The sequence below is a fragment of the Oncorhynchus mykiss genome, chromosome 12 (genome assembly GCF_057628025.1).
Source record: "Oncorhynchus mykiss isolate SJ-2025 chromosome 12, ASM5762802v1, whole genome shotgun sequence".
Taxonomy (NCBI): domain Eukaryota; kingdom Metazoa; phylum Chordata; class Actinopteri; order Salmoniformes; family Salmonidae; genus Oncorhynchus; species Oncorhynchus mykiss.
In genome coordinates, this window is record NC_143033.1 from 62,186,004 (window position 1) to 62,211,822 (window position 25,819).

At 43.8% G+C, this 25,819-nt stretch overlaps 1 pseudogene; it reads left to right on the plus strand.

Moving 5' to 3' along the window:
• The first annotated feature begins 2,085 nt into the window (after window positions 1–2,085).
• Window positions 2,086–24,363, plus strand: LOC110538920 (BEN domain-containing protein 4-like; annotated as a pseudogene).
• The last annotated feature ends 1,456 nt before the right edge of the window (window positions 24,364–25,819 follow it).

Below are 25,819 nucleotides of genomic sequence, written 5' to 3' on the forward strand. Positions count from 1 at the left end.
TGATTCTCTCCACAGAACAAAGGGACAGGATGTAGTTTTATAACCCAGCCCTAGCCTGTGGATGACCAATTACAATTCCTTGCAATAAAACTGGACCAATAGCCAAATAACAAGTATCCTATTTCAGATTCAATGCATAAACAATTTGGTCCAATGAAAACTTGCCATGTAGCTATGAGTCCCGGACTGAAATTCCTCCCATGTCTCTGACCCATTGATATTACAGAAAAAACATTATTTCCATTGATCGTTTATGCTAGTCCTCTCATCCTCTGCGTTGTGCTTATCTTTAAAATATTCTTACAAACCTCAGGAGGAGGAGGGGGAGGACATCAGCTTACATAAAATCAAATGCATTTGTCAAAAGTTCTCAACAGCAACCCAACACTAAAAAGGTCCAATGTAGCCGTTTTTATCTCAATATCAAATCGTTTCTGGGTAACAAGTAAGTGATTGCTTTCAATTAAAATGGTGAAAAAGGAATAAAAATAGCTTCTTAGCAAGAAATAATCCGGGTAGCCAGGTAGACTTGAACCCTTTATTTGTATTTATTTTTCACCTTTATTTAATCAGGTAGGCTAGTTGAGAACAAGTTCTCATTTACAATTGTGACCTGGCCAAGATAAAGCAAAGCAGTTCGACACATACAACATCACAGAGTTACACATGGAGTAAAACAAACATACAGTCAATAATACAGTAGAAAAATAAGTCTATATACAATGTGAGCAAATGAGGTGAGATAAGGGAGGTAGGCAACCAAAAAAAAGAAGAAAAAAAAAAGTTTGTGTTAAAAGGTTAAAGTGCAGTATCAGCTGTGAGTCATCTGCTTTAGCAGTGTGTGCCACTGAGAAGCAAGGTTGACAATGATAGCCTGACTGCTATTTGCCAAATCTATAAGGTCCTACTTTTCTTTTCTTTTTTTTTTTTACAATATACAAGAAACTTATTTTTCCCCATAAAAGCACATGGATGCGTGTGAAACTAATAAACAAAAAACCTTGGGATTGACCTATTTTAAGAAATGCCATTGGTTGGTAGATATGAAGTCGAAGATCTTTTATAGGCCAATGAAGAAGTTGTGCCTGGATATAATCAGTACCATCTGTTGAGGTTAGCATAGGGCTAACGTGTGCCATGTTATCTGATGAGACCAGCTACAATTTAGCGTTCTCTCACATGAATTTTAATCTACACTTTTCATTGGCATTTTGTGCATGAGAACCCATTGGACTTTCAATGCTTGCTTATGTTCTCAAGTATGGCCCCAGTATTTTCAAATAAAAAATAAACAACAAATATCTTCTTAGCAAGACCTATTTTGTCAAGCAACAATTTCTCTAGGACCGTCAGGGAGTGGTCTGAGGGGAGAGGAGAAAATTGAAAACTAACTGTTATTGGCATAGAGGTTTGGAACTTTCTTATTGGTCTATCAACTAATTCCAACCGCATAGTGTGGAAATATATATAAAACACAGAAAAAAATATATGTTTTTGACTGCATTAGGCCTTTAAGCCGCAAATAGGAACCAGAGGCAGCAATGGCAAGAAATAGACAAGTACAGGCCTAGACATTGAGGTCTGACTCATCTTCCTTTACAAGAGTGCAATTGAATAGAGGGACCCTGCACTATTGTAAAAGATGGTAGAACATTTGAAAGAGGAAAAGCCAGATAGAGAGTGGGAGAACGTGGGTGATGAGGAAGCCAGAGCAGCGATGCAGAAACCAGTGTAGCACAGCTCAAATGGTTGACAGAACCATTTAGTAACGATGCCCCCCACGACCGGAAACAGACAGGCTTCAACAGGATGTTGCACTGTGACACCTTTATACAGAATCTGAGAGTCAAGTAGAGGTGCCTGAGAAAGGGATAAAACTCAAGCAATCCTACAGTAGTATGATAAACAACCGATCTAGTCGATGCTGATCTTTTTTGATCCATCAATTCAATGCCAAGTGAAACAGGACAAGTAATTCAGGACAAGTAAATCAGGACAAGTAATTCAGGACAGTGGAAATGTAGAAATGTGCTCAAAAAGTTGATGCCAAAATATACTGATTGACTTGAATGTCATATTGAATGCCTTGGCTATCATTGTGTCTTGACTCCTCTGCTTCTAGAAAACCGTCTCATCTTGGATGCTTTCGCACAGGAGTGTAGCCGTGTACTCACTCTCCTCAACGATGGCCGGTTCGTGGAGCCCCAAGATCCTCTGCCCTCCTCCGTTACCACCCACATCAAGCAGGAGGAAAGCTGCCTCTCTAGGCCTGGGGGGGAGTCAAAGCCAGACGCGGGTCAAGTGGGTCACTGCCCCAACCTGGGCAAGCCACAGCCCAGGGAGAGCTCCACCGTTGATCCTGATGATGAAGCACAGCACAGTCACTGGAGCCAAAAACAAACATACGCATTCCTGCACATCTTCACAAAGTCCCTCCAGAGCTACCTGTTCACCGGGCCCCAGCAGCCCCACCCGGACCTGGGCCTCGAGGGAGAGCGAGTCCCATCGGCCGAGTTTAGGGTGTCACCCAGCAATAACCTTGGGGGCTGGAGCTCCCCAGCCCCTTCGGAGTCCTATGGCCACCCCTCGTCCACCCTGCCGGAGGAGGAAGAGGAGAGCTGCTGCCCTCGCTGTGTGGAGCTGGAGCAGGAGATGCTGTGTCTGCAGAAGGAGAATGAAGAGCTGCGCAACAAGCTGGACAACATACCAGGTACAGTACGGGGCTTTCGGGATAATAGAGCACAGTAATGGCAATTTCTACAATTTATGCAGATTCATGTGAGATGGTGACTTGGTATGTGGATACGAAATAAGCACCACGTCAGTCTTAACTTAAGTGAGACAATGTGCTCAATTTGCTGCCCAAGAGCCCTCTTCCGACCACTCATGTTATACAGTGCCTGAGTGGCGCAATGGTTTAAGACACTGCATAGCAGTACAAGCTGTGTTGTTACAGATGCTGGTTCAATACTGTGGCCTTACCTGGGAGACCCATGAGATGACTGTAGGTTTTTGGTTTCTCTCCCTCTAAAAACAGAAAGAAATGATTCTAAATAACAAACTGGCTTTATTTACAAATTAGTAACAATGTCTCACCCCATGTTCAAGAATGGCCTTTTTCACACTCGTTTTACGTTATTTGAAAATATACAGTGCCTTGCGAAAGTATTCGGCCCCCTTGAACTTTGCAACCTTTTGCCACATTTCAGGCTTCAAACATAAAGATATAAAACTGTATTCTCTTGTGAAGAATCAACAACAAGTGGGACACAATCATGAAGTGGAACGACATTTATTGGATATTTCAAACTTTTTTAACAAATCAAAAACTGAAAAATTGGGCGTGCAAAATTATTCAGCCCCCTTAAGTTAATACTTTGTAGCGCCACCTTTTGCTGCGATTACAGCTGTAAGTCGCTTGGGGTATGTCTCTATCAGTTTTGCACATCGAGAGACTGAACTGAATTTTTTTCCCATTCCTCCTTGCAAAACAGCTCGAGCTCAGTGAGGTTGGATGGAGAGCATTTGTGAACAGCAGTTTTCAGTTCTTTCCACAGATTCTCGATTGGATTCAGGTCTGGACTTTAACTTGGCCATTCTAACACCTGGATATGTTTATTTTTGAACCATTCCATTGTAGATTTTGCTTTATGTTTTGGATCATTGTCTTGTTGGAAGACAAATCTCCGTCCCAGTCTCAGGTCTTTTGCAGACTCCATCAGGTTTTCTTCCAGAATGGTCCTGTATTTGGCTCCATCCATCTTCCCATCAATTTTAACCATCTTCCTTGTCCCTGCTGAAGAAAAGCAGGCCCAAGCCATGATGCTGCCACCACCATGTTTGACAGTGGGGATGGTGTGTTCAGGGTGATGAGCTGTGTTGCTTTTATGCCAAACATAACGTTTTGCATTGTTGCCAAACAGTTCAATTTTGGTTTCATCTGACCAGAGCACCTTCTTCCACATGTTTGGTGTGTCTCCCAGGTGGCTTGTGGCAAACTTTAAACAACACTTTTTATGGATATCTTTAAGAAATGGCTTTCTTCTTGCCACTCTTCCATAAAGGCCAGATTTGTGCAATATACGACTGATTGTTGTCCTATGGACAGAGTCTCCCACCTCAGCTGTAGATCTCTGCAGTTCATCCAGAGTGATCATGGGCCTCTTGGCTGCATCTCTGATCAGTCTTCTCCTTGTATGAGCTGAAAGTTTAGAGGGACGGCCAGGTCTTGGTCGATTTGCAGTGGTCTGATACTCCTTCCATTTCAATATTATCGCTTGCACAGTGCTCCTTGGAATGTTTAAAGCTTGGTAAATCTTTTTGTATCCAAATCCGGCTTTAAACTTCTTCACAACAGTATCTCGGACCTGCCTGGTGTGTTCCTTGTTCTTCATGATGCTCTCTGCGCTTTTAACGGACCTCTGAGACTATCACAGTGCAGGTGCATTTATACGGAGACTTGATTACACACAGGTGGATTGTATTTATCATCATTAGTCATTTAGGTCAACATTGGATCATTCAGAGATCCTCACTGGACTTCTGGAGAGAGTTTGCTGCACTGAAAGGGGCTGAATAATTTTGCACGCCCAATTTTTCAGTTTTTGATTTGTTAAAAAAGTTTGAAATATCCAATAAATGTCGTTCCACTTCATGATTGTGTTCCACTTGTTGTTGATTCTTCACAAAAAAATACAGTTTTATATCTTTATGTTTGAAGCCTGAAATGTGGCAAAAGGTCGCAAAGTTCAAGGGGGCCGAATACTTTCGCAAGGCACTGTATATATCAGATGTGTAACACAAATAATGCTATTGATTTAATTGAGAAATTGAAAAATATCATAGTTCTCCATTACACATTGAGCATGAAGTTAACGACCTTGTTCTAACGCGTGAATATCTGCACTTTGTAAGCATGAATGCACTTTTCATTACCCTGTTAGGGTATTAGGGTTGGGGTCAATTCCATTTAAATGTATTCAATTCAGGAAGTCAACTGTAATCCAATTCTAATTTTCCTTTTCCTTTCATTGCCTTTCAACGAGGAAAAAAATGGATAATACATTTCAGTTGACTTCCTCAATTAGCTGAACTGAAATGGAATTGAACCCTAACCTGATGGCTCTATGGCAGCGTACTCAGAGCTCATAACTAAGTTGTACCATTCTCACCAGTACTGGATGGTGGCACTTTAAATGGGATAAGAAATGGAATGGAATCAAACACATGGTTTGATACCATTCCGTTCAACCCATTCGAGACATTATGCACCGTCCTCCCTTTACTAGCCTCTTGTCATCCTCTTCCGTTCTCCGTACCCCTCCTCAGGGCAGTAAACAGCTCCTGGGGAACTACCCCCTCTTCTTCACCAACAAGCAGTGGGACGAGGCTGTGAACTCGTCCAAGAAGGACTGCCTGTCTTCACCACGGATGAGCTCAAGTACTCGTGCGGCTTGGGCAAAAGGAAGCGCTCGGTTCACTCAGGAGAGCCTGGACCGGAGAGACAGCCCCTCAAAACCCTGTCAAAGTTACCTGCTTCAGAGGTACTGGTGTTATTTCTACTGAAGAGGTGTACTAAAGCAACATGTATCCTACTAAAGAGATGTGTACTAAAGCAACAGGCATGGTACAGATATAGGATCTTAATTTGAGCCAGTTTGCTACAGCAGGAAAATAATCCTGAACCAACAGGAAATGTGAATTATTATGTGGACTACATTTTTGTAGGGGTTCATACAATTTTCATAAGGGAAAATCAAATCAGAAATTTCAAAGTGGAAATTACTAACTTCAAAAGCCTTTTTAAACCTCAAATATAGTACAAGTTTAAAATGTCATGCACTGCAGGAAAGTTCTACTGCAACAGGTGAACAGATTAAGGTCCTACATCTGTATTAACCCTAAAAGCGCCAACAGGATGTTGTTGTTTTTTACCCCAAATTAGTAATAATTGCAGAGACAATGTCTGTTAAGCAGTGACACTTTTTATTTTATTAACCTTTTGTTACACAATTAAATGGTTTAAATTAGCCAAAATAAGCATAATATTTATTTACGTACACATAAATAAAATCACACAATTCTAGTGAAATTTGATGTTGTATTTTTCATGTTTTGAACAGATTTCTTAAAATCAATTTCATCCATAGCCACTTGTTATGAACATTTGTCTGTTATTCATTTAAAAAATGGTGTTTCTGTGATACTCAGAGGCGGAGAAACTGGCGATTGAGCTAATCTGACATACCGATACGACCTAAGAAGGCCACCAATATTGGGCGATATTAGGCAGAGATTGTGGATATAATGACGAAATGCTCATGTCTCCGCCCTAACAATGGCAGTCTTTGTCCACAAAGCCGGAAGGTAGGCAAGATCAGGTGGGAACATTGTAGTCAAAGAGAGGGCAAATACAGTTGAAGTCGGAAGTTTAAATACACTTAGGTTGGAGTCATTAAAACAACATTTTCAACAATAGTTTTGGCAAATCAGTTAGGACATCTAGTTTGTGCATGACACAAGTCATTTTTCCAACAATTGTTTACAGACAGATTATTTCACTTATAATCACTGTATCACAATTCCAGTGGGTCAGAAGTTTAAATACACTAAGTTGCTGTGCCTTGAAACAGCTTGTAAAATTCCAGAAAATGATGTTATGGCTTTAGAAGCATCTGATAGGCTAATTGAGATAATTTGAGTCAATTGGAGGTGTACCTGTGGATGTGTTTCAAGGCCTACCATCAAACTCACTCAGTGCATCTTTGCTTGACATCATGGGAAAATCAAAAGAAATCAGTCAAGACCTGAGGAAAAAATTGTAGACCTCAACAAGTCTGGCTTATCCTTGGGAGCAATTTCCAAACGCCTGAAGGTACCACGTTCATCTGTACAAACAATAGTACGGAAGTATAAACACCATGGGACCACTCAGCCGTCATAACGCTTAGGAAGGAGACGCGTTCTGTCTCTTAGAGATAAACGTACTTTGGTGCGAAAAGTGCAAATCAATCCCAGAACAAAAGCAAAGGACCTTGTGGAGATGCTGGAGGAAACAGGTACAAAAGTCTCTATATCCACAGTAAAACTAGTCCTATATCGACATAACCTGAAAGGCCGCTCAACAAGGAAGAACCCACAGCTCCAAAACCGCATAAAAAAGCCAGACTATGGTTTGCAACTGCACATGGGGACAACGATCGTACATTTTGGAGAAATGTCCTCTGGTCTGATGAAACAAAAATAGAACTGTTTGTCCATAATGACCATCGTTATGTTTAGAGGAAAAAGGGGGAGGCTTGCAAGCCGAAGAACACCATCCCAACCGTGAAGCACGGGAGTGGCAGCATCATGTTGTGGGGGTGCTTTGCTGCAGAAGGGACTGGTGCACTTCACAAAATAGATGGCATCATGAGGTAGGAAACTTATGTGGATATATTGAAGCAACATCTCAAGACATCAGTCAGGAAGTTAAAGCTTGGTCATAAATGGGTCTTCCAAATGGACAATGACCGCAAGTGTACTTCCAGTTGTGGCAAAATGGCTTAAGGACAACAAATTCAAGGTATTGGAGTGGCCATCACAAAGCCCTGACCTCAATCATATAGAAAGTTTGTGGGCAAAACTAAAAAAGCGTGTGCAAGGAGGCCTACAAACCTGACTCAGTTACACCAGCTCTGTCAGGAGGAATGGGCCAAAATTCCCACTTATTGTGGGAAGCTTGTGGAAGGCTACCCGAAACGTTTGACCCAAGTTAAACAATTTAAAGGCAATGCTACCAAATACTAATTGAGTGTATGTAAACTTCTGACCCACTGGGATTGTGATGAAAGAAATGAAAGCTCTCTACTAATATTGTGACATTTCACATTTTTAAAATAAAGTGGTGATCCTAACTGACTTAAGACAGGGAATTTTTACTAGGATTAAATGTCAGGAATTGTGAAAAACTGAGTTTAAATGTAGTTGGCTAAGGTGTATGTAAACTTCCCACTTCAACTGTATGTGTGTGAACATCAGACACAACTCTAATATAAAATATATAATTTTGAGTTACAAGGTTACACGACTATTATCCAAAGATAGATTCCTCCATATCAAAACAGAAATTATGGTAAATGTTTCTAGTTTGTTGGCAACAAGTTTATTGACAAAGTCCTAACATTTCAAAAGGATAAAAAAGTGTTTTGAATTTCTGACATTTTTGACCCCTTGGGACGCTTTTAGGGTTAAAGGGCAACTTGGTATGCTAATAAAGGTACAGTATGTTTACTACAGCAACATGTACACTCCCAAAGAGATGTGTGAACAGATGTTTGCAAAATCTCATTGTTTTCATTGTTGATTATTCATTAAAAAATAAAAAAAATAAAAACTCATCTTAACAAATATTTACTTGTCTCTGTTTTACTCCTCAGAGTTTATCCGAATGCACTGTGCCTCCTGACTGGTGGTCGCCTTCCGAGGAACAGATCAGCAAACTATTCAGTGATGTGATGGGTCATGCGCGCCAGGGTCGGTCCGTGGGGGAATGTGAGAGAAATTACAAGATTATGTTATAATTATTTTATTGCATCAAATGATTGTTTTATGCAACATAATAGAGGGTTCTTATAACTCTATTGTGTCTGTGTGAACTGCAAGTGGGCCTCTGGGAGATTTAACACTGACAGGAGATTTTTGATGTCTGTTGGGTGATAAAACCTAAAGAGACTGCATTCCATAGCATGAGTTAATGTTTCTGTTCTATGAGGTACCAAGGAGAGATGACTTCAGGGCCAGACCCTGGTCTCTACACAATGATATTTTTTTTACAGAAGATACTGTCTGCTGTGAATTATAAGTATCTTTCATACACATCTTAACCTTGTGACCCATTCCATACATCTGTTGTTTGGCATGTAGACTGAAAGGGGTGTATCTTGGCTATAAAATACCTTTGTATCTTTGTCTTGGGGCTCTCAATGTCGACCAGCTATCATTAACATAGAGCACTCAATAGATTCACTTTATATGTGTGTGTTGTATTGACCTGCTCCCTTATTAATAAGTGAATAAAGATTTAGTTTAAGTATAACTCTGACTTGTGTGATAAGTTTGTCTCTCCTCATTTGATAGTAAATAAATTAACCACCACACTGTCTGTGATTTATTTAGAATTCAAGAAACACTTAATCAGCATGGCTACTACAGCATTCTGCATCAATATGCCATCCCATCTGGTTTGTGCTTAGTGGGACTATCATTTGTTTTTCAACAGGACAATGACCCAAAACACCCTTCCAGGCTGTGTAAGGTCTATTTGACCAAGGAGAATGATGGAGTGCTGCATCAGATGATCTGGCCTCCACAATAGGTTAGGTCACAAATAGAAAGGTTAGTGTGGTTAGTATAAGTATTCGGATACCGCTCTAGGGTTACTAGCCACATAAAGCCTACAATTAATTAGACTAGGTCAGCACCGGTCCTCCCATAAAACCATGATTAATATAGGGTAGCCAGGCTATTTGCATCCCCTTCCATTAACACTTACTTAGTGTTTTAGTTTTTTCAATTTCAGAGGGATCAGTCTACATCATAAGACGTTCAACGTGAGAGAGTGGTGGAACAGAGTCGTACAGAGGCCTGTCACACAGGGGGACAGGATCGCCCTTCAGAACAGGCCCTGGTGAAGTGTATCACGCTGCGTTGTACGAAGAACAGTCGTGTGTGTGGGCGGCCTCTGGTCTCTGCCGGAGAGGAGCGTCAGTATTTAAGAGGTGGAGCTGACACAGAAAGGGAGGAATATGAGCTGGCACGCACAGAGGGACACACCACAATCAGAAGGTACGTTGCAGAGAGGACCGTCCTCAGGAACTACGCGGATGTTCTAGCTATGCTGGTCAGGCTGAGACAGTTCTGACCTACTGCCACCCTGACCTACTGCAGCTATGTGCGTGTTACAAGTTATTTTTGTTCATTTCACGTCACCAATTTGGACTATTTTGTGTACGTCCATTACATGAAATCCAAATAAAAATCCATTTAAATTACAGGTTGTAATGCAACAAAATAGCAAAAATGCCAAGTGGGATGAATACTTTTGCAAGCACTGTAAAATAGCCTGAATGAGTGTAAGGCCTAGATTCAATCAGATCAAGTGTTAACCGTTGATAGCCGACACCCGCATAAAAACGCCACGGGGGATGAATACTTTTGCAAGACACTGTATGATATAAAGAATGATAGTAAATAGCTTTGGAATACAAATGAAACTTTGGGAAAAAAGGCAAACTCAGCTCCGCCATTTGTTGAATCAGATGGCTCATTCATCACAAAACCCACTGGTATTGACTATTACTTCAATTATTTTGTTCATTGGCAAGATTAGCAAACCTTGGCATGAGATGCCAGCAACAAACTCTGACACTACACAAGTATAACGTATTAAATTTTAGAAGACAAGCATTGTAATTTTGAATTACATAAAGTGAGTGTGGAAGCAATGAAAAAATTACTGTTGTCTATCAACAATGACAAGCCACCAGTGTCTGACAACTTGGATGGACATTTTCGGAGGTTAATAGCGGATGATAATTCTACTCATATTTGCCATATCTTCAATCAAAGCCTCATAGAAAGTGTGCACCATCAGGCCTGGAGGGAAGCAAAAGTAATTTAGCTACCCAAGAATAGTAAAGCCCCCTTTACTGGCTCAAATTTTTATTTTTTTATTTTTTATTTCACCTTTATTTAACCAGGTAGGCTAGTTGAGAACAAGTTCTCATTTGCAACTGCGACCTGGCCAAGATAAGGCATAGCAGTGTGAACAGACAACACAGAGTTACACATGGAGTAAACAATTAACAAGTCAATAACACAGTAGAAAAAAGGGGAGTCTATATATACATTGTGTGCAAAAGGCATGAGAAGGTAGGCAAATAATTACAATTATGCAGATTAACACTGGAGTGATAAATGATCAGATGGTTATGTACAGGTAGAGATATTGGTGTGCAAAAGAGCAGAAAAATAAAAATAAATAAATAAAAACAGTATGGGGATGAGGTAGGTGAAAATGGGTGGGCTATTTACCAATAGACTATGTACAGCTGCAGCGATCGGTTAGCTGCTCAGATAGCAGATGTTTGAAGTTGGTGAGGGAGATAAAAGTCTCCAACTTCAGCGATTTTTGCAATTCGTTCCAGTCACAGGCAGCAGAGAACTGGAACGAAAGGCGGCCAAATGAGGTGTTGGCTTTAGGGATGATCAGTGAGATACACCTGCTGGAGCGCGTGCTACGGATGGGTGTTGCCATCGTAACCAGTGAACTGAGATAAGGCGGAGCTTTACCTAGCATGGACTTGTAGATGACCTGGAGCCAGTGGGTCTGGCGACGAATATGTAGCGAGGGCCAGCCGACTAGAGCATACAAGTCGCAGTGGTGGGTGGTATAAGGTGCTTTAGTGACAAAACGGATGGCACTGTGATAAACTGCATCCAGTTTGCTGAGTAGAGTGTTGGAAGCAATTTTGTAGATGACGTCGCCGAAGTCGAGGATCGGTAGGATAGTCAGTTTTACTAGGGTAAGTTTGGCGGCGTGAGTGAAGGAGGCTTTGTTGCGGAATAGAAAGCCGACTCTTGATTTGATTTTCGATTGGAGATGTTTGATATGGGTCTGGAAGGAGAGTTTAGAGTCTAGCCAGACACCTAGGTACTTATAGATGTCCACATATTCAAGGTCGGAACCATCCAGGGTGGTGATGCTGGTCAGGCGTGCGGGTGCAGGCAGCGAACGGTTGAAAAGCATGCATTTGGTTTTACTAGCGTTTAAGAGCAGTTGGAGGCCACGGAAGGAGTGCTGTATGGCATTGAAGCTCGTTTGGAGGTTAGATAGCACAGTGTCCAAGGACGGGCCGGAAGTATATAGAATGGTGTCGTCTGCGTAGAGGTGGATCAGGGAATCGCCCGCAGCATGAGAAACATCATTGATATATACAGAGAAAAGAGTCGGCCCGAGAATTGAACCCTGTGGCACCCCCATAGAGACTGCCAGAGGACCGGACAGCATGCCCTCCGATTTGACACACTGAACTCTGTCTGCAAAGTAATTGGTGAACCAGGCAAGGCAGTCATCCGAAAAACCGAGGCTACTGAGTCGAAAGCCTTGGCAAGGTCTATGAAGACGGCTGCACAGTACTGTCTTTTATCGATGGCGGTTATGATATCGTTTAGTACCTTGAGCGTGGCTGAGGTACACCCGTGACCGGCTCGGAAACCAGATTGCACAGCGGAGAAGGTACGGTGGGATTCAAGATGGTCAGTGACCTGTTTGTTGACTTGGCTTTCGAAGACCTTAGATAGGCAGGGCAGGATGGATATAGGTCTGTAACAGTTTGGGTCCAGGGTGTCGCCCCCTTTGAAGAGGGGGATGACTGCGGCAGCTTTCCAATCCTTGGGGATCTCAGACGATATGAAAGAGAGGTTGAACAGGCTGGTAATAGGGGTTGCGACAATGGCGGCGGATAGTTTCAGGAATAGAGGGTCCAGATTGTCCAGCCCAGCTGATTTGTACGGGTCCAGGTTTTGCAGCTCTTTCAGGACATCTGCTATCTGGATTTGGGTAAAGGAGAACCTGGAGAGGCTTGGGCGAGTAGCTGCGGGGGGGGGGAGCTGTTGTCCGAGGTTGGAGTAGCCAGGCGGAAGGCATGGCCAGCCGTTGAGAAATGCTTGTTGAAGTTTTCGATAATCATGGATTTATCGGCGGTGACCATGTTACCTAGTCTCAGTGCAGTGGGCAGCTGGGAGGAGGTGCTCTTGTTCTCCATGGACTTCACAGTGTCCCAGAACTTTTTGGAGTTGGAGCTACAGGATGCAAACTTCTGCCTGAAGAAGTTGGCTTTAGCTTTCCTGACTGACTGTGTGTATTGGTTCCTGACTTCCCTGAACAGTTGCATATCGCGGGGACTATTCGATGTTAGCGCAGTCCGCCACAGGATGTTTTTGTGCTGGTCGAGGGCAGTCAGGTCTGGAGTGAACCAGGGGCTATATCTGTTCTTAGTTCTGCATTTTTTGAACGGAGCATGCTTATCTAAAATGGTGAGGAAGTTACTTTTAAAGAAAGACCAGGCATCCTCAACTGACGGGATGAGGTCAATGTCCTTCCAGGATACCCGGGCCAGGTCGATTAGAAAGGCCTGCTCACAGAAGTGTTTTAGGGAGCGTTTGACAGTGATGAGGGGTGGTCGTTTGACTGCGGCTCCGTAGCGGATACAGGCAATGAGGCAGTGATCGCTGAGATCCTGGTTGTAGACAGCGGAGGTGTATTTGGAGGGCCAGTTGGTCAGGATGACGTCAATGAGGGTGCCCTTGTTTACAGAGTTAGGGTTGTACCTGGTGGGTTCCTTGATGATTTGAGTGAGATTGAGGGCATCTAGCTTAGATTGTAGGACTGCCGGGGTGTTAAGCATATCCCAGTTTAGGTCACCTAACAGAACAAACTCTGAAGCTAGATGGGGGGCGATCAATTCACAAATGGTGTCCAGGGCACAGCTGGGAGCTGAGGGGGGTCGGTAGCAGGCGGCAACAGTGAGAGACTTATTTCTGGAGAGAGTAATTTTCAAAATTAGTAGTTCGAACTGTTTGGGTATGGACCTGGAGAGTATGACATTACTTTGCAGGCTATCTCTGCAGTAGACTGCAACTCCTCCCCCTTTGGCAGTTCTATCTTGACGGAAGATGTTATAGTTGGGTATGGAAATCTCAGAATTTTTGGTGGCCTTCCTGAGCCAGGATTCAGACACGGCAAGGACATCAGGGTTAGCAGAGTGTGCTAGAGCAGTGAGTAAGACACACTTAGGGAGGAGGCTTCTGATGTTGACATGCATGAAACCAAGGCTTTTTCGATCACAGAAGTCAACAAATGAGGGTGCCTGGGGACATGCAGGGCCTGGGTTTACCTCCACATCACCCGCGGAACAGAGAAGGAGTAGTATGAGGGTGCGGCTGAAGGCTATCAAAACTGGTCGCCTAGGGCGTTGGGGACAGAGAATAAGAGGAGCAGGTTTCTGGGCATGGTAGAATATATTCAGGGCATAATGCGCAAACAGGGGTATGGTGGGGTGCGGGTACAGCGGAGGTAAGCCCAGGCACTGGGTGATGATGAGAGAGGTTGTATCTCTGGACATGCTGGTTGTAATGGGTGAGGTCACCGCATGTGTGGGGGGTGGGACAAAGGAGGTATCAGGGGTATAAAGAGTGGAACTAGGGGCTCCATTGTAAACTAAAACAATGATAACTAACCTGCACAACAGTATACAAGGCATATTGACATTTGAGAGAGACATACAGCAAGGCATACAGTAATCACAGGTGTTGAATTGGGAGAGCTAGCTAAAACAGTAGGTGAGACAACAACAGCTAATCAGCTAGCACAACAACAGCAGGTAGAATGGCGATTGATTAGGCAGAGAGGGTCGGATTAACTACACACAGAGCCTAAGTGCGGCTGGGGCCGACAGATAAAACATAAACAAGCAGAATGGATTACCGTGAATTAATGGACAGTCCAGCCTGCATCAGCTATGTAGCCAAGTGATCAGTGTCCAAGGGGCAGCGGTGGATGGGGCAGGGAAGCTGGACTGGCGAGTGTTATCCAGGTTAGAAAACTAACAATGACTAACTAGCTTGTAGCCAGTTAGCTGGTTAGCTTCTGAAGGTTCTTGAGTGTGTTCTAAAAATGTAAAGATAATAGCGGTTCCGTATCACATTGGGTGAGGCAGGTTACCGGAAGGTATAAACAAATTAAAAATCGAAAAGGGATAGAAAGTAAATATGGGTTCAGTGAGTGTTTGGGACGCGGCGATTCAGATGGTTAGCAGGCCTGTGCTAACAAGCTAACAGTTAGTAGACGGTGCTAAACACGGTAGCAGTTAGCGGACCGGGCTAAACAAGCTAGCAGTTAGCAGGCCGAATTTGCAAGCAAGGAGATAGCAAGGGCTAGAGAGTTAGCCTTTGGGGACGTCGCGATGGGGGGAGTCTGTTTATTCCTCTTCATGCGGTGACATCAATGGACCGGTCGTGGGTCTGGATATTGTAGCCCAGGAGCTCAAATGTTCCGTTTGCGATGGGAATCCGGGGGTGAAAAATAAAAATAAAATAATAGATAGGTCCGTTATGCTCTGGTTAGAGTCGCGTTGGCTGACCAATCAGCCTGTTACCAACCAACTTTTGGAAAAAAATGTGTTTGACCAAAATGTGTTTGACCAGATACAATGCAATTTTACTGTAAACAAATTGACAACAGACTTTCAGCACACTTATAGGGAAGGACATTCAACAAGCACAGCACTTACACAAATGACTGATGATTGTCTGAGAGAAATTGATGATAAAACGAGAGCTGTTTTGTTAGACTTACGTGTGGCTTTTGACATTATGGTATTATGGCTTTACATCCCCTGCTTTGATAATAGCGCTGGAGGAGATGGCTGCTGTTTTTGCAGTCCCCCAAACCAATTGTGCCATTGTGTGTTTTTTCACGTTATTTGTAACTTATTTTGTACATACTGTTTCAGCCACAAGTCTCTTATGACCGAAAAGAGCTTCTAGATATCAGGACAGCGATTACACACCCCGTACTGAAATAATATTTTTTTCTTTAACGAGAAGGACGCAAAGGATTTACTCCAGACACCCGACAAGGCCCTCATCCCTGTCATTCGCAGGAGAAAGAGACGAAGATATCGGGGACGTAGGCCTGGTGCCTTGTAAGGATCCGACGGTGAGTGGGTAATCTTACCAAACCATAAGCAAACAGGAAAACGCTCATCCAAAGGCGGAGCTTCTAGTGCCGGTGGACTTTAATGCAGGGAAACTTAAATCAATTTTACCTAATTTCTACCAGCATGTTAAATGTGCAACCAGAGGGGAAAAAAACTCTAGATCACCTTTACTCTACACACAGAGACACGTACAAAGCTCTCGCTCGCCCTCCATTTGGTAAATCTGACCATAATTATTTTCTCCTGATCCCTGCTTACAAGCAAAAACTAAAGCAGGAAGCACCAGTGACTCGGTCAATAAAAAAGTGGTCAGATGAAGCAGATACTAAGCTACAGGAGTGATTTGCTAGCACAGTCGGGAATATGTTCCGTGATTCATTCGATGGCATTGAGTATACTACATCAGTCACTGGCTTCATCAATAAGTGCATCGATGACGTCGTCCCCACAGTGACTGTACATACATACCCCAACCTGAAGCCATGGATTACAGGCAACATGTTCAATCCAAGATGGCGTAGCAGTCAGACGTCTTTGTCCTGTCTCGTCCCCACCAGTCCCCTACTTGGCTACAATATCCGAACCCCTTCTACTGCCGGTACGGGGCACAAAACCCCGCTGATCCTTCACGATTGGAATACCGACAATAATCTGCCCAAGGATCCCAGCAGGCCCCTCAGGCGCTACGTCCCCTGAAAGCCCATTCTGCTAACCGCGGCCTGCTGGCTATCTAGAGCATATTGAACTGTTAGCTGATCCATCGGCCAGTTTCTTGGACCACTATACCCATTTTGCCAATTGGACTTGAACCCCTCTGCTACTTGGAACCCCTACTAATTCCACGACTGGTCTATCGACGTCACCGCACGAGGAGGCAAAAACAGACTTTCCTCCATCTAAGGCCCTTATGCTAGCTTGCTAGCCCCAGCCTGCTAACTGCTAGCTTGCTAGCCTCGGCCTGCTAACTGTCTGAATCGCCGTGTCCCCAGCCAGCCCAACCACCCACTGGACCCATATGATCACTTGGCTACACATGCCTCTCTCTAATATCAATATGCCTTGTCCATCACTGTCCTGGTTAGTGATTACTGTCTTATTTCACTGTAGAGCCTCTAGCCCTGCTCAATATGCCTTAACCAACCATGTTGTTCCACCTCACACATATGCGATGACATCACCTGGTTTAAACGTCTCTAGAGACTATATCTCTCTCATCATTACTCAATGCCTTGATTTACCTCCAATGTACTCTCTTCCTACCATACCTTTGTCTGTACATTATACCTTGAATCTATACTATTGTGCCCAGAATCCTGCTCCCTTTACTCTCGGTTCCGAACGTGCTAGACGGCCAGTTCTTATAGCCTTTAGCCGTACCCTTATCCTACTTCTCCTCTGTTCCTCTGGTGATGTAGAGGTTGATCCAGGACCTGCAGTGCCTAGCTCCACTCCTACTCCCAGGTGCTCTCATTTGTTGACTTCTGTAACAGTAAAATCCTTGGTTTCATGCATGTTAACATTAGAAGCCTACTCCCTAAGTTTGCTTTATTCACTGCTTTAGCACATTCTGCCAACCCGGATGTCTTAGCCGTGTCTGAATCCTGGCTTCGGAAAACCACCAAAATCCCTGAAATTTCCATCCCTAACTATAACATTTTCTGGCAAGATAGAACTGCCAAAGGGGGCGGTGTTGCAATCTACTGCAGAGATAGCCTGCAGAGTTCTATCTTACTATCCAGGTCTGTACCAAAACAATTCGAGCTTCTACTTCTAAAAATGTATCTTTCCAGAAACAAGTCTCTCACCGCTTGCTATAGACCACCCCCTGCCCCCAGCTGTGCCCTGGACACCATATGTGAATTGATTCCCTGCCATCTATCTTCTGAGTTCGTGCTGCTAGGTGACCTAAACTGGGACATGCTTAACACCCCGGCGATCCTACAATCTAAGCTTGATGCCCTCAATCTCACACAAATTATCTATGAACCTACCAGATACAACCCTAAATCCGTAAACACGGGCACCCTCATAGATATCATCCTAACTAACTCACCCTCCAAATAAAGCTCTGCTGTTTTCAACCAAGATCTCAGCGATCACTGCCTCATTGCCTGCATCCGTAATGGGTCTGCGGTCAAACAACCACATCTCATCACTGTCAAAAGCTCCCTAAAAAACTTCAGCGAACAGGCCTTTCTAATCGACCTGGCCGGGGTATCCTGGAATGATGTTGACCTCATCCCGTCAGTAGAGGATGCCTGGTTATTATTTAAAAGTGACCATCTTAAATAAGCATGCTGTCAAAAAAGTAGAACCAGGAATAGATATAGCCCTTGGTTCATTCCAGTCCTGTCTGCCCTTGACCAGCACGCCACATCCTGTGGCGTTCTGCATTAGAATCGAATAGCCCCCATGATATGCAACTTTTTAGGGAAGTTAGGAACCAATATGCACAGGCAGTTAGGAAAGCTAAGGCTAGCTTTTTCAAACAGAAATTTGCATCCTGTAGTACAAACTCAAAAAAGTTCTGGGACACTGTAAAGTCCATGGAGAATAAGAGCACCTCCTCCGAGCTGCCCACTGCACTGAGGCCAGGAAACACAGTCACTACCGATAAATCCACAATAATTGAGAATTTCTAATTTCTATTTTCTACGGCTGGCCATGCTTTCCACCTGGCTTCCCCTACCCCTGTCAACAGCCCTGCGCTCCCCACAGCAACTCACCCAAACCTCCCCCACTTCTCCTTCACCCAAATCCAGATAGCTGATGTTCTGAAAGAGCTGCAACATCTGGACCCTACAAATCAGCCAGGCTAGACAATCTGGACCCTCTCTTTCTAAAATTATCTGCCGGAATTGTTGCAACCCCTATCACTAGCCTGTTCAACTTCTCTTTCGTATCGTCTGAGATTCCCGTAGCTGCCGTGGTCATCCCCCTCTTCAAAGGTGGAGACACTCTAGATCCAAACTACTACAGATCTATATCTATTCTACCCTGCCTTTCTAAGGTCTTTGAAAGCCAAGTTAACAAACAGATTACCGATCGAATCTCACCGTACCTTCTCCGCTATGTAATCTGGTTTCAGAGCTGGTCATGGGTGCACCTCAGCCACACTCAAGGTCCTAAACGATATCATAACCGCCATCGATAAGAGACATTAATGTGCAGCCGTATTCATCGACCTGGCTAAGGCTTTTGACTCTGTCAATCACAACATTGATCACTCAACAGCCTTGGTTTCTCAAATGATTGCCTGGCTTGGTTCACCAACTACTTCTCCAATAGAGTTCAGTGTGTCAAATCAGAGGGCCTGTTGTCCGGACCTCTGGCAGTCTCTATGTGGGTGCCACAGGGTTAAATTCCAGGGCCGACTCTCTTCTCTCATCAATGATGTCGCTCTCGCTGCTGGTGATTCTGTGATCCACCTCTACGCAGACGAGACCATTCTGTATACCTCTGGCCCTTCTTTGAACACTGTGTTAACTAACCTCCAGATGAATTTCAATGCCATACAACTCTCCTTCCGTGGCCTCCAACTGCTCTTAAATGCAAGTAAAACTAAATGCATGCTCTTCAACCGATCGCTGCCCGCACCTGCCCGCCTGTCCAGCATCACTACTCTGGACGGTTCTGACTTAGAATATGTGGACAACTGCAAATACCTAGGTGTCTGGTTAGACTGCAAACTCTCCTTCCACTCACATTAAACATCTCCAATCCAAAATTAAATCTAGAATCGGCTTCCTATTTCGCAACAAAGCATCCTTCACTCATGCTGCCAAACATACCCTCGGAAAACTGACCATCCTATCGATCCTCGACTTCGGCGATGTCATTTACACAATACCCTCCAACACTCTACTCAACAAATTGGATGCAGTCTATCACAGTGCCATCCATTTTGTCACTAAAGCCCCATATACTACCCACCACTGCGACCTGTATGCTCTTGTTGGCTGGCCCTCGCTTCATACTCGTCACCAAACCCACTGGCTCCAGGTCATCTACAAGTCTCTGCTAGGTAAAAGCCCCGCCTTATCCCAGCTCACTGGTCACCATAGCAGCACCCACCCTTAGCACGCGCTCCAGCAGGTATATCTCACTGGTCACCCCCAAAGCCAATTCTTCCTTTGGCCGTCTCTCCTTCCACTTCTCTACTGCCAATGACTGGAACGAACCTTAAAAAAATCTCTGAAGCTGGAGACTCTTACCTTCCTCACTAGCTTTAAGCACCAGCTGTCAGAGATCACTGCACCTGTACATAGCTCATCTGTAAATAGCCCATTCAATCTACCTCATCCCCATACTGCATTTATCTTTCTCCTTTGCACCCCAGTATCTCAACTTGCACATTCTGCACATCCTACCATTCCAGTGTTTAATTGCTACATTGTAATTACTTTGCCACCATGGCCTATTTATTGCCTTACCTCTCTTATCCTACCTCATTTGCACATGCTGTATATAGATTTTCCTACAGTATTATAGATTGTATGGTTGTTTATTCTATGTTGTTTTATGTGTGTAACTCTATGTTGTTGTATGTGTCAAACTGCTTTGCTTTATCTTGGCCAGGTCGCAGTTGCAAATGAGAACTTGTTCTCAACCAGCCTACCTGTTTAAATAAAAATAATAAAAATCCTCACTGAGCTAAAGGGTAGAGCTGCCCCTTTCAATCAGTGGGACTCTAACCCGGAAGCTTATAATAAATCTCGCTATGCTCTCAGAAGAACCATCAAACAGGCAAAGTGTTAATACAGGACTAAGATTGAATCGTACTATACTGACTCCGACACTCGTTAGATGTGGCAGAGCTTGCATACTATTACAGACTACAAAAGGGAAGCACAGCCACGAGCTGACCAGTGACACAAGCCTACCAGACGAGCTAAATTACTTCTATGTTCGCTTTGAGGCAAGTAACATTGAAACATGCATGAGAGCATCAGCTGTTCCAGACGACTGTGTGATCATGCTCTCTGTAGCTCATGTGAGTAAGACCTTTATACAGGTCAACATTCACAAGGCTGAAGGGCCCAACGGATTCCCAGGATGTGTACTCCGAGCATGCGCTGACCAACTAGCAAGTGTCTTCACTGACATTTTCAACTGAGTCTGTAATACCAACATGTTTCAAGCAGACCACCATAGTCCCTGTGCCCAAGAACACTAAGGTAACTTACCTAAATGACTACTGACCCGTAGCACTCACGTCTGTAGCCATGAAGTGATTTGAAAGGCTGGTCATGGCTCACATCAACACCCTTATCCCAGAAACCCTAGACCCACTCCAATTTGCATACCGCCTCAACAGATCCACAGATGATGCAATCTCTATTGAAATCCACACTGCCCTTTCAGACCTGGACAAAAGGAACACCTACGTGAGAATGCTGTTCATTGACGACAGCTCAGCGTTCAACACCATAGTGCCCTCAAAGCTCATCACTAAGCTAAGTACCCTGGGACTAAACACCTCCCTCTATAATTGGATCCTGGACTTCCTGATGGGCCGCCCCCAGGTGGTAAGGGTAGGTAACAACACATCCGCCACGCTGATCCTCAACAGAGGCCCCTCAGGGGTGCATGCTCAGTCCCCTCCTGTTCTCCCTGTTCACTCATGACTGCATGGCCAGGCATGACTCCAACACCATCGTTAAGTTTGCCAGTGGTAGGCCTGATCACCGACAGGGAGGAGGTGAGGGCACTCAAGAGTGTGGTGTCAGGAAAACAACCTCTCACTCAATGTCTACAAAACAAAGGAGATGATCGTGGACTTCAAGAAACTGCAGAGAGAGCACCCTCCTATCCACATCGAAGGGACAGCAGTGGAGAAGGTAGAAAGTTGTAAGTTCCTCGGCGTACACATCACAGACAAACTGAAATGGTCCACCTACACAGACAGTGTGGGGAAGAAGGCACAACAGCGCATCTTCAACCTCAGGAGGCTGAAGAAATTTGGCTTGTCACCAAAAACCTTGACAAACTTTAACAGATGCACATTTGAGAGTATCCTGTCGGTCTGTATCACAGCCTGGTACGAACTGCACCGCCCTCAACCGCAAGGCTCTCCAGAGGGTGGTGCGGTCTGCACCAAGCACACCAAGACAGTCGTGAAGAAGGCACGACAAAGCCTATTCCCCCTCAGGAGACTAAAAAGATTTGGCATGGGTCCTCAGATCCTCAAAAGATTCTACAGCTGCACCATCATGACTGGTTGCATCACTGCCTGGTATGTCAACTGCTCGGCCTCCGACCGCAAGGCGCTACAAAGGGTAGTGGGTACGGCCCAGTACATCACATCAGGCTTTACATCAAGCTTCCTACCATCCAGGACCTCTATACCAGGCGGTGTCAGAGAAAGGCCCTAAAAATTATCAAAGACTCCAGCCACCCTAGTCATTGACTGTTCTCTCTGCTACCGCATGGCAAGCGGTACCAAAGCACCAAGTCTAGGTCCAAGAGCTTCTACCCCCAAGCCATAAGACTCCTGAACATCTAATCAAATGGCTACCCAGACTATTTGCATTACCCCCCCCCCCCCCCCCCCCTCGTCTTTATTATCTATGCATAGTCACTTTAATAACTACCTACATGTACATATTACCTAAATTACTGCCATCTCAAGAACTACAGTACCTCCTCATGTATACTCCAAATGCTATTATGCTTGGGCTGTACTTTGTTAGATTAATATCTCACATTAAAATGCGCTCTTTCATCATATCATACATAGGTCACCAAATCACAGATGATTTAATCAGACCTACATACAGGGTATATCACATTGCACATGGTCTCCACCTACATACTGACAGGGGGATGAAGGAGGGCTTATATCTGTTCAGCTTACACTGAGGAACCCTGTTGCGTCTGCCTGAGGGGAGAAGCTGGGGAAGTGCTCACTGGGCTGCCAGTGAAGGCTGCCAACATGTAAGGGAAGGTGAGATCGCTTGAGGTTATAAAAAGGTGTCAAACGGTCTGCGTCTTTGTCCAATCTTTTTCTCTCATAATGTAAGTGTTATTTCTTCCTCTAGGTCTGACAGAGGTCCAGGGTGATGGGGAACCTGGTGTTGAAGAACAAAAAGGCCCGGTTTGTCGTTGCCCATAAACTGCTGCTGCTCCAATACAAGAATGAGGTGAGACTGTGAACTGAAACTCTGGGTGGAGTACATGGGAGGGGAAATTATTTTCTTGTAGTGTTTGATTGTTTATTCAAAAACAGACTACAGTGACGGGTGCTACCTCACTCCCATCATCTGTATGGCTGTCTGGACCAGGCGATTGATTTGTGATTTTAAGGTAACTGACAAGTTGCCAAACCAAGCTGAAATACCATAGAATGCTCTTTATAACAGCCTGGTAGAATAGGAGCATGACCTTCTGTTTGACTCCAAAAATCTGGAACCTACACAGGAAATAAAGGCGTTGTTGGATCCTAGAGCATTTGTAATGTTCACATTATAGACCATCACAGGTGAGTGGTAACCAACAGATTTGTGATGAAAAACCATTGGACTAAGCATTTAATTAGCTTTTATAAACATCCTTAGAATGCGCTGGCTAGAGAACGTCTTAGGCTCTGAGGTTTGTATGTCCATGCAGAAGATACAAATTATTTAATTCAATATAGTACGTTCTGATTAATAGCCTATGTATGGCTGTTTTCCCTTAAACTGTCTACATAAAACGTGTATGTTATTGTGTGTCACTCACTGCAAATGCACAATGTTGTTACCTGATGGAAAAGACTGCTCCGTGACTTTAGTGGCCCATACACTGGGGAAGGCTTGTGTTCAGTGGTAAGCAAGGCGGCATTCAACATGTTTTCATCCTGCATGGATCATTGTCAACTGCAACACTTTTCCATTCATCAGAAGAGTTACACAATTGTGTATCTCTTCCTTGCAGGATTAATGTGCTGGCCCCTCACTTCTCCTCCTGCACGCACTCAGACATGGTGTGGCAGAGGGTGTGCTAGAAGCTGCTGGAGAATGTCCCTGGAGTTCTGGCTGGAGAGTGCTCACTGGGCTGCCAGTGAAGGCTGCCAACATGTAAGGGAAGGTGAGATCGCTTGAGGTTATAAAAAGGTGTCAAACGGTCTGCGTCTTTGTCCAATCTTTTTCTCTCATAATGTAAGTGTTATTTCTTCCTCTAGGTCTGACAGAGGTCCAGGGTGATGGGGAACCTGGTGTTGAAGAACAAAAAGGCCCGGTTTGTCGTTGCCCATAAACTGCTGCTGCTCCAATACAAGAATGAGGTGAGACTGTGAACTGACGTTGAACTGGGCAGTCATTCATTCTGTACTATGCGTCGATTCAATCTATCATTGTTGGGATTGAATAAGCCTCTGTTATAGCTGAAGTGTTTAACTTCATTCCCAGACGGGTGTTTTGAGGATTCTTCTAGGGTACCTGGCTCAGGACAGGGAGAGACCACTACTTATACAGGTGAGTGTACAACAACATATTTAGTGTTGTGATGATATATGTTGTTGATTGTGTGTGTGACTGTGTGTGTGTGTGTCCAGGTGCTGCGAGCGATGTGCCACGCTTGGGCCGACCCCCTCTGCAGCAGCAGCATAGTGTGGGACTACTGAGTGATGCAGAGGTACAGGAGCTACGCTCAGGAACATCCCCAACTGTAGAACCTTTTGAGGATCTGAGGACCCATGCAAAATCTTTTCAGTCTCCTGAGGGGGAATAGGTTTTGTCGTGCCCTCTTCACGACTGTCATGGTGTGCTTGGACCATGTTAGTTTGTATTGTGTCACACGACCAGAGCTGTTCACACTATTTTCTGACCTGTCCACCTCATTTGAGAAATGAAAAAAAAAAATGAAAACAACTGAGCTGGGAATTGTAGGCTACATGGGGCGACAGGTAGAGCGTTGGGCCAGTGTCCGAAATGTTGCTGGATCGAATCCCCGAGCTGATGAGGTAAAAATCTGTTGTTCTGCCCCTGAACAAGGCAGTTAACCCACTGTTCCCCGATAGGCCGTCATTGTAAATAAGAATTTGTTCTTAAATGACTTGCCTAATTAAATAAAGGTTCAATAAAAAAAATGTAGTCCCATCTTGTTGAAGAATTCTGTTAATATTAAATATCAAAACAGAATAGAAACCCCTTTGTTAATACTGTATGTATTTGCAATAATTAACTTAAGGTTGAGGCATGGCATAATAATAAATGTATATTTTGTCACGCTGGTTATTTCAAATATGTGTCATGCTTCAGTAGTGGAATAATGACAATTAGCACTTGAATTTTGTAAATAAATGCTGTGTAAATGTTGGGGTAATGTATGATTGTTGAGTTTGGGTCAGTCACAGTGGTCTGGTATTCTGCCACTGTGTACTCTCTATTTAGGGCCAAATAACATTCTAGTTTGCTGTTTTTTTGTTCATTCTTTCCAATGTGTCAAGTAATTCTCTTTTTGTTTTCTCATGATTTGGTTAGGTCTAATCGTGTTGCTGTCCTGGGGCTCTGTGGGGTCTGTTTGTGTTTGTGAACAGAGTCCCAGGACCAGCTTGCTTAGTATAATTGTTCATAGACAAATATTTGAGATTGTGTCTGTAACACATTGAGGGATTTGTGAATCTGAATGTAGAGTGGACGTGGGGCATATTCGTCTTTTCAACAACATTTTGCTAGGTGGGCTTTAGCATTTTCGCTGAATAGCAATTTTTAAGTACTTACTACTTTTAACTACTTTTTAGCATGTTAGCTAACTAACTCCTAAACCTTAACCTTAATTCCTAACCCCTATCCAAACTAATGTTAGCCAACTAGCTAACATTAACATTAGCCACTTAGCTAACGTTAGCCACCACAAATTGTAATTAAAAACATATCATAAGAAATGGCCGATGGACATCCACAAATTAATACTTACCATAAGAAGCTTTTAAGATATCATAATAAATGGAGAGTATCGGATTTATATACAGAATAATACGAAATGCTCTGAGCTTCATATTATTCTTTCTATTTCTATGGCGGATTCGCAGCCACAATTTATGGAAAATTCCAAAACGTTGGAGATAACAATAGATG